We start from the raw sequence: 15,526 nt of genomic DNA on the forward strand, positions 1-15,526 counted from the left end.
TTGACTAAGCAGGCTTCCACACCATCAGTGTACCCACTGCCCTTTCCCCCCCTTACTACAAGACAGTTGAAGACTGGGAAGATTACAAGAAGTAGCTTCGGCAACACTTCCTCACTTTTAGTGTCACTGATGCAAACATTTCTAAGGCTTTGTTTCTTTCTCGCACTCTCTCAGTTGTTGTGCCTGCAGCCTCACACTAGGAACCTGCGTCACTTTCGTTCGATGAAATTTCTAAGTTGTTGTCCAGTTATCACCGCAAGTGCACTCATGCCATTGCAGCACTTGTAAAGTTCTATCGTTGTCATAAATAGCCCCACCAGTTCTACTGAACTCCATGGCCTCAGTTGCAAATGTAAAGTTTGTTACCAATGATCATTATGATTCCTATCCCGATTATATGGTCTGTGACACCATCATTTGGTTGGCCCTGACAAGATGTATCAGCATGTAAGTATCTTGTGCTGCTTGTGTGACAGTGTCGTGGCCATCAGTCAGTTCTCAGGTGGAGGATGACATGGCACCTGTTACAAGTGTGGTTGCCACACCGCACTGGACAGTGATCTGTCTAATAACACAAAAGTAACTGCAGTGCACTGAACTTGCCCATGCTGTTTAAGGGGAGACAGTGGCAGAAATAATGAAAAATTTACAAATTATTTTTAATGCTTATTTGATAGTACATATAATTGAGATTATTATCCCAAATTTTTTCCTTAAAATTCGAATTACAAATGGCATAAAAAAATTAAAACCCTAAGCAGTGTAATGCGCCAAGCCCGCTTTTCAATGTACCAAATGGAGGGAAAATTTTAATTTGGAGAATTTGGCCTGTGAACCTAGAAAATATAGCTTTAGAAAGCTGTGATTTTTTGTATACATAACAGCAGTGTTGTAAAGAAAGCTGAGGAGCCATTTTCTGGTTCCATCAGTGTGGTATAAAAGGCTGTGGAGTGTTGTAAACAAGTTTTGTGCTGTTCAGTGGAATTCGAGTGACGCTTGATTTATTGTGCCATTCTTTGTGCAAGGTTGAATTTGTTGATCCCTTTTTACAATGCCTAGACCTGGTAAAGTATTTAAAAATATAGTAAGTCCCATATTTCCAATATAAGGCGAAAAACTGACATTGAGGTTAGGGTTGGGCCTGCAGATGCAAACATTAGCTTGTCTCTAAGTGCATCTAAAATAAAACTTGGGACAGGGATTGTGTCAGAAGAAACAAATCATGACAGAAATACAGGTTTCAGAATTGTGGATCTGGAAATGGTGGCAGAAGCACTTAGAACAGCCTACAAGTGCTCTGTTTGTGGAGGAAATGTGGATTTGGTTGATGATGGAAAGAGAGAAGGTTTGGTTTGCACATTGCACATTTTGTGTCAAAACTGTGATGCTGACAGACCATTCAAGACATCAAAGGTCAGAAATAGAATCTATGAAGCCAATATGAGATTAGCTTATGGACTAAGATGTATAGGGATTGGAAGAGATGGTGGTAACCTTTTATGTGGTATTATGAACATGCCTGGTCCTCCCCTAAAATTTTCTGCAATGAATACTGCTCTCCTCAATGCAGTTGCAGAAGTAAGTGAAGAGAGCATGAAAATGGCAGTCCTGGGGTCAATTCAAGAAAATTGTGAAGCAACTAATAGCAACGATATAGCAGTTTCCTGTGACAGTTCATGGATGAAAAGGGGGCATACTTCACTGCATGGAGTTTCAACAATCATTAGTGTAGACACTGGAAAAGTATTAGACTTAGAGGTGATGTCTAAATATTGTTCTGCATGTTCCTTGCACAAGAAATATATTGATGCAGGTAAAGAAACAGAATGGCAAGAAGCCCATAAAGCTGTTTGTAGCAGAAATTATGCAGGCTCCAATGGTGGGATGGAAGCTGCAGGTATGAAATTCATTTTCCATAGATCTTTGCAAAAGTATGGAGTCAGATACGTACAGTATTTAGGAGATGGAGACTCTAGTGATTTCAAGAATGTAGTTGAAAGTCAGCCCTATAGAAAAGATTGCACTATTGAGAAACTGGAGTGCTTACGCCATATTCAGAAGAGGATGGGTGGATGACTCTGAAGACTTGTTGCAGACAATAAAGGCAAGTTACTAGAGGATGGGAAGCCACTGGGAGGTAAAAACAGACTAACAAAGAAGAGAATTGACAGCCTACAAGTCTATTATGGTGCTGCAATTAGAAGTAACCTCACAAGCTTGGACAGTATGAGGAAAGCAGTATGGGCCATTTGGTTTCATTACTTGTCGACAGACACTACACCTCAACATGTCCTCTGTTCTAATGAATGGTGCAAAGTTTAAAAAAAGTAAGGAAAGTGGGAAAGCTTATACCCATAAAATAACCTTCCTTATGAGGTTTCAATGGCCATTAAATCAACTTTTAGAGCACTGGCTTCACCAGAACTGCTAGAAAAATGTCTGCATGGGAAAACACAGAACCCAAATGAAAGTTTCAATGCTATTATTTGGAAAAGACGTCCAAAGACTGTGTTTGTTCCCAATTTGGTGGTGAAGATTTCTGGTTTGGAAGCTGCAGCAGTGTTTAATGATGGGAATGTGGCAAGACTTCACATCCTCAGCAAGTTGGGCTTTGCACCTGGAGTCTTCACTGAGCAGATACTGCAGATCATCGATAAGCAAAGAATCGCGAAGGCGGAGACTTCGGTCCAGAACATACAAGAAATTGCTAGGCAGAGAAGCTAAAAGAGCTGTAGAGGATGATGAGGAAGAAATGGAATATGGGTATGGGCAGCTTTAGCTAAGGTATGATAGATTTTTTTTTTCCATCCAAACTTTAAAATGATTATACACTCCTGGAAATTGAAATAAGAACACTGTGAATTCATTGTCCCAGGAAGGGGAAACTTTATTGACACATTCCTGGGGTCAGATACATCACATGATCACACTGACAGAACAACAGGCACATAGACACAGGCAACAGAGCATGCACAATGTCGGCACTAGTACAGTGTATATCCACCTTTCGCAGCAATGCAGGCTGCTATTCTCCCATGGAGACGATCGTAGAGATGCTGGATGTAGTCCTGTGGAACGGCTTGCCATGCCATTTCCACCTGGCGCCTCAGTTGGACCAGCCTTCGTGCTGGACGTGCAGACCGCGTGAGACGACGCTTCATCCAGTCCCAAACATGCTCAATGGGGGACAGATCCGGAGATCTTGCCGGCCAGGGTAGTTGACTTACACCTTCTAGAGCACGTTGGGTGGCACGGGATACATGCGGACGTGCATTGTCCTGTTGGAACAGCAAGTTCCCTTGCCGGTCTAGGAATGGTAGAACGATGGGTTCGATGACGGTTTGGATGTACCGTGCACTATTCAGTGTCCCCTCGACGATCACCAGTGGTGTACGGCCAGTGTAGGAGATCGCTCCCCACACCATGATGCCGGGTGTTGGCCCTGTGTGCCTCGGTCGTATGCAGTCCTGATTGTGGCGCTCACCTGCACGGCGCCAAACACGCATACGACCATCATTGGCACCAAGGCAGAAGCGACTCTCATCGCTGAAGACGACACGTCTCCATTCGTCCCTCCATTCACGCCTGTCGCGACACCACTGGAGGCGGGCTGCACGATGTTGGGGCGTGAGCAGAAGACGGCCTAACGGTGTGCGGGACCGTAGCCCAGCTTCATGGAGACGGCTGCAATGGTCCTCGCCGATACCCCAGGAGCAACAGTGTCCCTAATTTGCTGGGAAGTGGCGGTGCGGTCCCCTACGGCACTGCGTAGGATCCTACGGTCTTGGCGTGCATCCGTGCGTCACTGCGGTCCGGTCCCAGGTCGACGGGCACGTGCACCTTCCGCTGACCACTGGCGACAACACTGATGTACTGTGGAGACCTCACGCCCCACGTGTTGAGCAATTCGGCAGTACGTCCACCCGGCCTCCCGCATGCCCACTATACGCCCTCGCTCAAAGTCCGTCAACTGCACATACGGTTCACGTCCACGCTGTCGCGGCATGCTACCAATGTTAAAGACTGCGATGGTGCTCCGTATGCCATGGCAAACTGGCTGACACTGACGGCGGCGGTGCACAAATGCTGCGCAGCTAGCGCCATTCGACGGCCAACACCGCGGTTCCTGGTGTGTCCGCTGTGCTGTGCGTGTGATCATTGCTTGTACAGCCCTCTCGCAGTGTCCTGAGCAAGTATGGTGGGTCTGACACACCGGTGTCAATGTGTTCTTTTTTCCATTTCCAGGAGTGTATATCAGAAACTATTGGAAGGACTGCATTGAAATTTGGCATACCTATTCTTTTACTTTGAAGTAATATTTAAGTGGAACAAAACTTTAATCGAGATATTATACACAGTTTTGTGGTTGATAATATATTGAAAAGTTTGCTTGTAAAAAAATGTTCGAATCCAAAATATCACAGAAAATAATAGCATTAATTTACCAAAAAGTTACTGCACTTTTCTATTAGTGTAGATTATTTTACCATTAAAAAAATTTGCCAAATTTGCCTCAAAATTATGAAAAAGCGTACCTTAAAATAATAATGCAATTAAAAATTCAAAATTATCTCACTGCATTAGATTGTTATTAAAAATTCTGAATTTAAAAAAAAAATTATATTAGATCTCTATACATAAGTGTGAAAATTTCAATGAGATTGAACAAAAAGCGGCAAAGATATGGATTTACAAAAATATCAGTGCAAGACTGCCACCATCTCCTCGTAAAGCAACATGACAGGACCTTGTGCGCTAAGCACTGGACAACTTGCAACTGTAGGAAACAATGGTGTATAGTGTGTCTCTGCCGTTCCCAGCTCGCTCCTGCAGACATGGATGTTGATTGTGTATCTGCATTGCTTAAGAATAATAACAAACTGTTTATTGAAGTGATGGACAAAGGGCTCAAACTACAACTGGTCACCGGTACAGCAGTGACTTTACTGAACTCACAAACTTATGTGGATTTGGGATCTCCAGCATTGTCACCAGTTACTTACGTTTAGTGAGTTGCAACAAGCATCATATTCCAATTTTGGTCCAATTTACAGCTCAAACTATGTATTAATCTGTGGTTTATTCCTTGACAGTTTTGGTAGTGGATGATGCTGCCACTGCAAATTTTTTTGTTCTGGATGCTTTCTATGCTTTTGTTTTTCCATTTCAGATAAAGTGCTTATTGTTTCTGACCAGGACCCTTACCAGAAGATAGATTCTCTGTGTTCTGAGTTCTTGTCTCTTTTCTCAGATGGGTTAGGTTGTGCCACAGATTTAGCAGTCCACATTACCCTGAAACCTATGGCGCAGCTGTGCCTTTTTGGTGTGTGCCCTATTCCAGTGGCTTTGCGTTATCAAGTGAAATCAGAATCGGAGAGGCTGATGTCACTGGGGTTCATAAAGCTTATAACATCAAGTGAGTGGTTTTGTGATCATTAAAAAAATCAACTGGTCAGCTTTGACTCTGCAGTGAGTTTAAAGTTTCAGTCAATGCTCATTCTTTTATTGACACCTACTCTTTGCCCTGTCTAGAGGAGTTATTGGCTAGTCGCGAGGTGCCACTTTTTCTCCAAAATTAATTTATCTGAATTCTATTTAAGGTTCAGCTGGACGAGGATTCTAAGTAGCTCCTTGTGATTAACATGATCTTTGTGTTGTATCAATATTAGCTCCTCCCGTTCAGTGTGGCCCGCTCTCCAATGCAACTTGGCCAAGTCACACTTTTTTCAGCCATCCTTTGTGTATTTGGGGTTTGATGTTTCTCAGGATGGTGTTACACCTTTACATCATCATGTCACCATGTCAAGCCTTCTCCAAAAATTTTTCTATTGAAAGATTGCCTTATGTGCTTGTGATGGATAACGGTTCACAGTTTGTGTCTCAGGCTTTCCACAATTTGTGTGCCTGTCAAGGCATTTGCAGCACGACTGCCCCTGCTTTTCACCTCCAATCTAATGCCGAGGTAGAACGTCTAGTCTCAACTCTCAAGGTTCAAATGAAGAAATATGTCATGGACTCCTTCATGGATGATGCCCTGAAATGTTTCTTAAGTTCCTACAGGTTTATGCCAGTACGGGACCAGAGTCCGCCTGACCAGATCTATGGCTGCCAGCCATGCACCTTCCTGCATCTGCTCATGCTGCCCCATCAACACTTGTTGACATGGTGCTCGTTGTAGTTCGCTCCTGGCTCCATGGTATGGGCACAGGGGTTTGGCCGCCAACCAAAAATGATTCTGGCCATGGTCCACAGCTGCTGAGCCCGTTGCCTCTGTATGGTGCACACAAGTGATGCACTGGTGGTGCATCTCCACAGGGCCAGCTGCATCCTCATACCATGGCAAGGGCTGTGGGTTCGCCGCTGCCATCTCCTTTCTCAGCACCTGTCTCGGCCTCACAGGGCATCTCTGCTGCAGTGGTGGTCCACTCTCCTTGTGGATGTCATCACCTACCGCTACTACTGTGGAGTCCATCTCCCTGGTGTCTGCTGCTGGGCCTTCACACAATGCTTCACTGCCACTGATGATTTCATCACCGGCTGGGGCTCCGCCTTCAACATCGGCACCCTGACAAAGTGGCTGGTACCTCAATGTCAGCACACTTCAACCATGTCAAGGAACTGGTCGTTGACATACAACTAGTGGCTTTGTCACCAGTCCTCTCTTATGGTACTTTGTGAGGGAGTGGCCGCTAGGCATGTCCACGGCTGCACCACTTACATCCCTACTCAGGTCCAAAAATCTACTCCCGCTGCCACCATCGTTGCCCGCAGCATCCACTGCAGAGGCCAAGGATGTTTCAACAGTTGCCCCAACACCCGTTTTGGTGGAGCACTCTTTCCCCAAGGGGGAAGGGGTGCTAAGCTCTACATGTAATACATGTAAATGCACCACACCATTGGCATACTACTCTTCAAATATTCCGCCAATGGAACCTGTGCAGGCGTGCCACAAGAAGTCACCCTAGGCGAGCCACGTGACTTGTGCAAATGGCACATCATCCACAGTGCCATCTACTGGAGACCTCTTATAAGTGCAGTACAGCAAGCACTCACTCTCACATTGTGTTCATACTTACTGCAGCAACTGGAGGACGAGTTTAGTGTTTAACACGACACGAGTCATTAGAGACAGAGCACATGCTCAGATTAAGGAAGGATGAAGAAACCATCCTGTCATTTGCAACAAGCGATTTAGGGACATCACAGAAAATCTAAATCAGGATGCCCAGACGCAGGTTTGAACTGTCGTTCTCCCGAATGTAAGTCCAGTGTGCTAACCACTGCTCTATGGTGTTCTGTGTGTCTGCAACTGCTTATATCAGTACCTGGTTTGTCTCTATGTTCTCAATTGTTGCACTCCGTCTTCAGGCCACAAGTGGCCCACTGGGACCATCTGACCGCCGTGTCATCCGCAGATGAGGATGCGGATAGGAGGGGCGTGTGGTCAGCACACCACTCTCCCGGTCTTTATGATGGTTTTCTTTGACTGGAGCCGCTACTATTCGGTAGTAGCTCCTCAATTGGCATCACGAGGCTGAGTGCACCCCGAAAAATGGCAACAGCGCATGGCGGCCCAGATGGTCACCCATCCAAGTGCCGGCCACGCCCGACAGCGCTTAACTTCGGTGATCTGACGGGAACCAGTGTATCCACTGCGGCAAGGCCATTGCTTATGTTCTCAATTGTTGACTGCTTGTATTTGAAAGAAGAATAACCCTTGGTTCATTGTGGCCATGCTGTTGTTTGAGTCTAACAGTATCATACACCTCAAATCTGTTGCTTCTGGTCTTGTGACTGAGGAAGTGTAGTAACATTTGGTATGAACTGTTACCTTCATTATGACTATAAGCATATTGGATTATAATTACATGACAATTAACTAACTGATTATTGAGGATGAGCAGTCATGTTATTTGGAGAAAGTAGAAACAAGTTCTGACACAAAAATGTTATAATTAATGAAGAACTATGATTGATGTGATGTTTAAAGTTTTCCTGGCGTACTGATTGTTGATGTGGAACAAGAACTATGATTAATCTCTAAACATTTTAGGAAAATCGTAACTTTTGCCATAGGTATTTGTGTTGGCTTAATGGATATCTCATTTTGTGTATTTGCTTCAATTTCTATACGGAGTTAATAACTTTTTTGCTAAACAGATTAAAAGGTAATAAGCAGTCTTAATTTAAAGTTATTTGTTCACTGCACCAGCCATAAAGCAGCTCCACTGTGAATGCTGTTCTTGAACACAGAATGAGATGATTGATGTTCATAAGCGCATGCAAATTGCTCTGACTCCTGTCAAATGATTGGCAGCTGCTGCAAGTAGGTGTGTTTGAAGAGTTCCTGAGAGACATGTGCCTGTCATACCAGTACCAGAGATACTGAAAGTATTATCCTCCCCTGTGGGTCTTGTCTCCTCTGCAGAAAGTACAGGATCTGTCATTACTTGTCCACTTCACTGTGAGTGGTATTTTGATGATAGATCCAAGTGTCCTGTATATGATGGACAGGGACCAGGGAGGACTCAGTGTGTTGTACTGAACACCCTAACCATGCTGGGAACTTATGTTTGCTGTCTTTCATTAAAAGTGGAACTGAGCCAGTGGGACTCACTTCACCTGCTTTGGGGAAACCCGTTTTGTCTGGCATCAAGAGGAGGCAAGATAAGGTCTATTAATCGCTGGCAGTTCAATCATTCGGCAAATGATAATGCCACTTAGGGAAATGGCAGCAAGGGACAGGGCAGGGCACCCTGGTGCACTCAGTATGCCTGAGGACCTCATTCAGCGTGCTGAAGAGGCTGTTCCAGCAGCCACTGAGGGAACAATGTGAACCAGCTGCAGATTGTGGTGCATGTTGTAACAAATGATGCCTGTCGTCTAGGTTCTGAGGTCATACTTGGGTCATTCCAGTGACTGGCAGAGGAGGTTGAGAAGACTGGCCTTGTGCATGGAGTTTCAACAAAGCTCACAATTTGCAGCATTGTCCCCAGAACTAATTGTAGCCCTTTGGTTCTAAGTCGAGTGGAAGGACTGAACAGAGACTTTGATGGTTCTGTGACGAGCTAGGCTGCAAATTCCTGGACTTGTGCCATAGGGTTTAGAGCTGTAGGGCGCCCCTAATGGGTCAGTTGTGCACTACACATCAGAGGCTGCTACTCGGGTAGCTGACTGTGTGTGAGGTACACATAAGAGTTTTTTTTAGATTAGTTGACTCCCCATAAAACCCAGATTAATGATAGCTGTAGGAAACCCAGAAGCATCAGTGCAATACTGAAAGAAATGGCTCCCACATGTGACAGGATCAAAATCCTGGTGGTTCACTGTGTAGCGGTTCCGCCTGCTTTTATTTCTTCGTGGATTGTCCTCGGTGATGACGTACTGCATTGCTACACTGGCTAAAAAATGGGGTTTGTAATTTGGACACTGACTACCGTAAATAATGTAGCCGACAAGTACACATTTGCATTTCACTGTAGTTTACTTTCACTTTGCACAACCCCCCAGTAATACACAGTTATATAACTATGGCCAGTAGCCACACCCGCTGGGGCGCTGACCGATCTACCCTGTTACGGCTCTACCAGGCATTAATCCAGTCTCGTCTGGATTATGGGAGCCTGGCTTATCGCTCAGCATCCCCATCTGCGTTGCGGGTGGTGGACCCAATCCTCCACAGCGGGATACGCCTTGCCACTGGTGCTTTCCGGACCAGCCCTGTGGACAGCATACTTGTGGAGGCAGGTGTCCCTCCACTGCGGTTACGAGGCCAACAATTACTGGCTGCTTATGCTGCCCATGTTTTTAGCTTGCCCAGGCATCCAAATTATTGTCTCCTGTTCCCGCAGTCAGTCGTCCATCCCCCAGAACGTCGGCCCCGGTCGGGTTGTCCGTGTCAAAGAGCTTCTCTCTGGGTTTGGGGTTTTCCCTGTTCCACCTCCTTTCCGGGCCCCTCTGCATACACCCCCATGGTGTGTTCCTCGCCCTTGCCTTTGGCTCGAATTGGCACAGGGCCCAAAGGACTCAGTCCCTCCGGAGGCCTTCTGCTGCCCCTTCTATTCAATCCTAGCCACGTATCAGGGCTCTGGCGTTGTCTACACTGACGGTTCGATGGTTGCTGGTCGGGTCGGTTATGCTGTAACTCTAGGGGACCATTACGAACAACGATCCTTGCCGGCTGGCTGCAGTGTTTTCACTGCTGAGCTGGTCGCCATCTTTCGTGCCCTAGAGTATATCCGCTCCTGCTCAGGTGAGTCCTTCGTTATCTGTAGCGACTACCTGAGCAGTTTACGAGCTATCGACCAGTGTTTCCCTCGCTCTCGTCTAGTGATGGCTGTCCAAGAGTCCCTGCATACTCTTGCCCGTTGCGGCCGATCTGTGGTCTTTATGTGGACACCAGGCCATGTTGGGATACCCGGCAATGAAAATGTTGATCGACTGGCGAAAGAGGCCACCAGTAAACCATCTCTGGACGTTGGCCTCCCGGAGACTGATTTGCGAGCAGTCTTACGCCACAAAGTTTTCGCACTATGGGACGATGACTGGCGCGGTCTGACCACCCCTAACAAACTCCGTGCCGACAAGGAGACGACGACTGTGTGGCGCTCCTCCTTGCAAGTCTCTCGCAAGGAGTCTGTCGTCCTCTGCTGACTGCGCATTGGGCACACTCGGCTGACGCACGGCCACTTATTGCGGCGTGAGGACCCACCTCTATGTCGCTGCGGCTCGGCATGGACAGTGGTCCACATTTTGTTGGACTGTCCACTTTTAGCTGTGGTCCGGCAGACGTTTGCACTGCCTGACACGCTCCCTGTCCTTTTAATAGATGACTCTGCCATGGTGGAATTAGTTTTGTGTTTTATTCAGGCAGGGGTTTTTTATCATTTAATCTGAGTGTTTATGTTTTTTAGTGTTGATTCTGGCATTTGGCCTCCGATTTTAAACCGAGTTTTTAATGTGTTCCTGGTGGTTGGCTTTTCCTTTTTTGTCTATGGTCGGCCAACCACCGTCACACTGTGTGTGATTTTAATTTGTTTTGTCTGATCTCTGTCGGAGTATTTCTTGTCCTGTGTCGTCTGCAGTCTTTCCTGTTGTTCCTTTTTTTTATTCTCTCTGGGTGGTTTTAGTCTTTTGGAGAAAGGGATCGATGACCATAGCAGTCTGGTCCCTTTAATCCCACAAACCAGCCAACCAACTATGGCCAGTGCACTATTGTTTAAACTTTCCATAAGCCTCATTAATAGTTTGCAGGCGAACCTACACATACTGCTACAATAGTTTTTTGTTGAACATTACGAGCAGTAAAAAGCTAACCACAAAGGTCACAGTTCTTGAACAATAGAAAGGTACGTATGGAGCAGACACTATCACTGTTTTAACACCTGGCCTAATTGTGTAACACTTATTACAGTGTTAAGTTAATCATTGTTGTCATTCCAACCAACACAGGTTTCTCGTCTGAAATTTGGCCGTGGACTGATTGTCTCGTGACCAAAATATGGGCCCTTATATATCATCACAATAATAGGTGCTGAAACTACACATTGATTGAAGTTAAATATACTGAAATTACAATTAAAACATAACTCATTAAATTAACTGAATACATCAAAAACTTCCGTTCTTTTAACAGTTTCTTCTACTGCAAGAGTTAGGCTGAATTATTTGTTTAAATTGTGAAATTAACAAATACATTTATGCAAACAATACTTTTGACAAAACTGTTAATTACCTGGTAATTAATTAGGCTTTGTTAACATGTTTTCGACTAGAGCCAAATAAATACTTCAAGATTACTAGCATTTCATCTTCCAAATGTTTACAATTATTACTGAATTTATATTTGTTTATATGTCAACAACAGAATTTAAGTAACAAAACTATCACTGATTTCTCCCTATAATGAAAGATACTATCTAGGAATAGTCAAAATAAATTAAAAAATCAATTACATATATAAAACTAAGCACAAAATTAGATCTGGTGTTATATTCTTTAAGACTAAGGGCCAACCCTTCTCTTTTATGGAAATGCAGGTTATACTCACGTTTGTTAATGGTAATCAGTTAAAATAAAAAAAAAAAAATGAGTTCGAAGGAGGCAGATGGCAAACAAGAGGGGAATTAAAATTATCCCAGCTTGCTTCATCACATCATCCCCTCATTGGATTGACCAGATTAACTGGGCAATTCAATGACCACAAGTGACGCCAGAAATTGGGTTTAACAATATACACACACAAAAAAATTATTACATAAGAAATCTTATCAAAAACTACAAGACATATGTTTTTTTCAAATTTATACTTATGTGAACTGGCCATATGAAAATCCACATGTAAAATATTTACATACAGATCACAAAATTTAAGCATCTTCATCATAAGTGATGTCCTTTTTGGGTAAGCTAAGATTACATTTTAAAATGCATATCATTTGATACAAGTCCCGTCTTGCAAACAAAGTAAACCCTCATGGGTTACAAAAAGTTAAATTACATTGCACATTGCAGTTCATGTTTAGACAAAAAATTTCACTTTCTCACTCTTACGTAATTTTCACAAGCACTTTCACTTTTTCAATGAGCTTTAACACACTTTTTCACCAAGCTGTCCACACCTTCAACAGGTCCAGGAAGCAGTTAGCTAGGAAATGCACTGAGATTAGTTCTCTTGGAGATGGTTCTCCTCCGCCACAATACATGAAAAAATTGAACAAAATACCCTTCTTTAGTACACTTTTACTTGTAACTTAAGTCTAAGAAAAAAAAGTTTAACACTTGATAGTCATCTAAAAACAAAGATGATGTGACTTACCAAACGAAAACGCAGGCAGGTTGATAGACACACAAACAAACACAAACATACACACAAAATTAAAGCTTTCGCAACCAACGGTTGCTTCATCAGGTAAGAGGGAAGGAGAGGGAAAGACGAAAGGATGTGGGTTTTAAGGGAGAGGATAACGAGTCATTCCAATCCCGGGAGCGGAAAGACTTACCTTAGGGGGAAAAAAGGACTCGCGCACACACACACATACCCATCCGCACATACACAGACACAAGCAGGCATTTGTAAAGGCAAAGAGTTTGGGCAGAGATGTCAGTCGAGGCGGAAGTACAGAGGCAAAGATGTTGTTGAAAGACAGGTGAGGTATGAGCGGCGGCAACTTGAAATTAGCGGAGGTTGAGGCCTGGCGGAAAACAAGAAGAGAGGATATACTGAAGGGCAAGTTCCCATCTCCGGAGTTCTGACAGGTTGGTGTTAGTGGGAAGTATCCAGATAACCCGGACGGTGTAACACTGTGCCAAGATGTGCTGGCCGTGCACCAAGGCATGTTTAGCCACAGGGTGATCCTCATTACCAACAAACACTGTCTGCCTGTGTCCATTCATGCGAATGGACAGTTTGTTGCTGGTCATTCCCACATAGAAAGCTTCACAGTGTAGGCAGGTCAGTTGGTAAATCACGTGGGTGCTTTCACACGTGGCTCTGCCTTTGATCGTGTACACCTTCCGGGTTACAGGACTGGAGTAGGTGGTGGTGGGAGGGTGCATGGAATAGGTTTTACACCGGGGGCGTTTACAAGGGTAGGAGCCAGAGGGTAGGAAAGGTGGTTTGGGGATTTCATAGGGATGAACTGAGAGGTTATGAAGGTTAGGTGGACGGCGGAAAGACACTCTTGGTGGAGTGGGGAGGATTTCATGAAGGATGGATCTCATTTCAGGGCAGGATTTGAGTAAGTCGTATCCCTGCTGGAGAGCCACATCCAGAATCTGATCCAGTCCCGGAAAGTATCCTGTCACAAGTGGGGCACTTTTGGGGTTCTTCTGTGGGAGGTTCTGGGTTTGAGGGGATGAGGGAGTGGCTCTGGTTATTTGCTTCTGCACCAGGTCAGGAGGGTAGTTGCGGGATGCGAAAGCTGTTTTCAGGTTGTTGGTGTAATGGTTCAGGGATTCCGGACTGGAGCAGATTCGTTTGCCACGAAGACCTAGCCTGTAGGGAAGGGACCGTTTGATGTGGAATGGGTCGCAGCTGTCGTAATGGAGATACTGTTGCTTGTTGGTGGGTTTGATGTGGACGGACGTGTGAAGCTGGCCATTGGACAGATGGAGGTCAATGTCAAGGAAAGTGGCATGGGATTTGGAGTAGGACCAGGTGGATCTGATGGAACCAAAGGAGTTGAGGTTGGAGAGGAAATTCTGGAGTTACCAAATAGTTGACCTGTCAGAATATTCACATCAGTGTAGCACCACAGTCATCAGTGAATCAGCAAAATTATTGTTCTTCATTCCAGTATTACCACTTTAAGTTCATAATTCCTCACAACACAAAAAGAAGTTTTCAGATAACCTATTGATGCAATCATGCAGCATTATATTATTTGTACCTCACAAAAATATTGCTCTTTATGTTAAGCTCTCATTCCCAGCTGCAGTGTCATAAATTGCACAATATAAACAGTACCCAATGTTGCCTAGTTCACAATTAGACCATCAATACAGTTACACCACATCTGTTTGTATACAGTTATCTTTTGTATTAATCATGTCTATCAGCTCCATTATTACACTTACATTTCTTACCTTGTTAGCCAGTGGAGAGCATTCTCAAAAAATATCCCTACTACAGAGACAGGCTCCCTAACCATTAAGACCCTAACATTGTTCATTATTTTATTATTGTTTCATCAACTAATAAATAAACACTTGCTCTGCTTGTCTGATGCAAAATTGATTCTACAGAAAAACTGTCCACAGTAACAGATCCTTATGCTAAGGCAAACTTAATTCTCATTTCTGATCAGACAAGATTATCACTCAGAAAAGCTATTATTTGCTTGACATTCTAGTGGGTAGGGTGATATACATACAAACCTTGCTTATTCTTTCCACATACATTACTCCAGGCAACTACGTTTAAAGTTGTAATTCCTTAATGTTGGAAAAGGCTGTACCATGACACACTTCTATAGGTAGATAGTTATTTCCATACACTGACTGCACAGAACACAAACACTTCAATTACACCATAATTAGTATTAATAGCTAATATTTAAGATGGTTTATATTGCATATTGCTTCTGCACTAAATTATACTAACTTCACATATGAGCTGATTACTTTAGATGTTAATTATACTCTACATATGTTGACACCTTTCATTTTCAGTTTACCTTACCTCTTTGTTTGACATAAATCCTTTAACCATGGTACCACTTTATTTTTATCCATCCTCTTATGAGTCCATTATATAACACTAGAGATACCTTTCCTAAAATATTCATGTACTAATGCATGCTACAGCACAAAATCACTTGAAAGTCGAAGAGAGCTTAATTCTGATTTACTTATGAGCTACTGATAGGCTAGGAGAAGAGTTTGACTGCCTCAGGAAACATGAAAAATGAGACAGATAGCTGGAGTAAGCATTATCGTCACATAATGAATCCAACACAGAATGTTGAACACCCTACTTGCTAATTGCACAAGAAATTAGTTACAAATATTACATCAATGCTGAGAT

General features: G+C 43.9%; 1 pseudogene; it reads right to left on the bottom strand.

Moving 5' to 3' along the window:
• Positions 1-7,553: 7,553 nt before the first annotated feature.
• Positions 7,554-7,671, bottom strand: LOC126210498 (5S ribosomal RNA; annotated as a pseudogene).
• Positions 7,672-15,526: the final 7,855 nt, after the last annotated feature.

The sequence above is a fragment of the Schistocerca nitens genome, chromosome 1, assembly GCF_023898315.1.
Source record: "Schistocerca nitens isolate TAMUIC-IGC-003100 chromosome 1, iqSchNite1.1, whole genome shotgun sequence".
NCBI lineage: Eukaryota > Metazoa > Arthropoda > Insecta > Orthoptera > Acrididae > Schistocerca > Schistocerca nitens.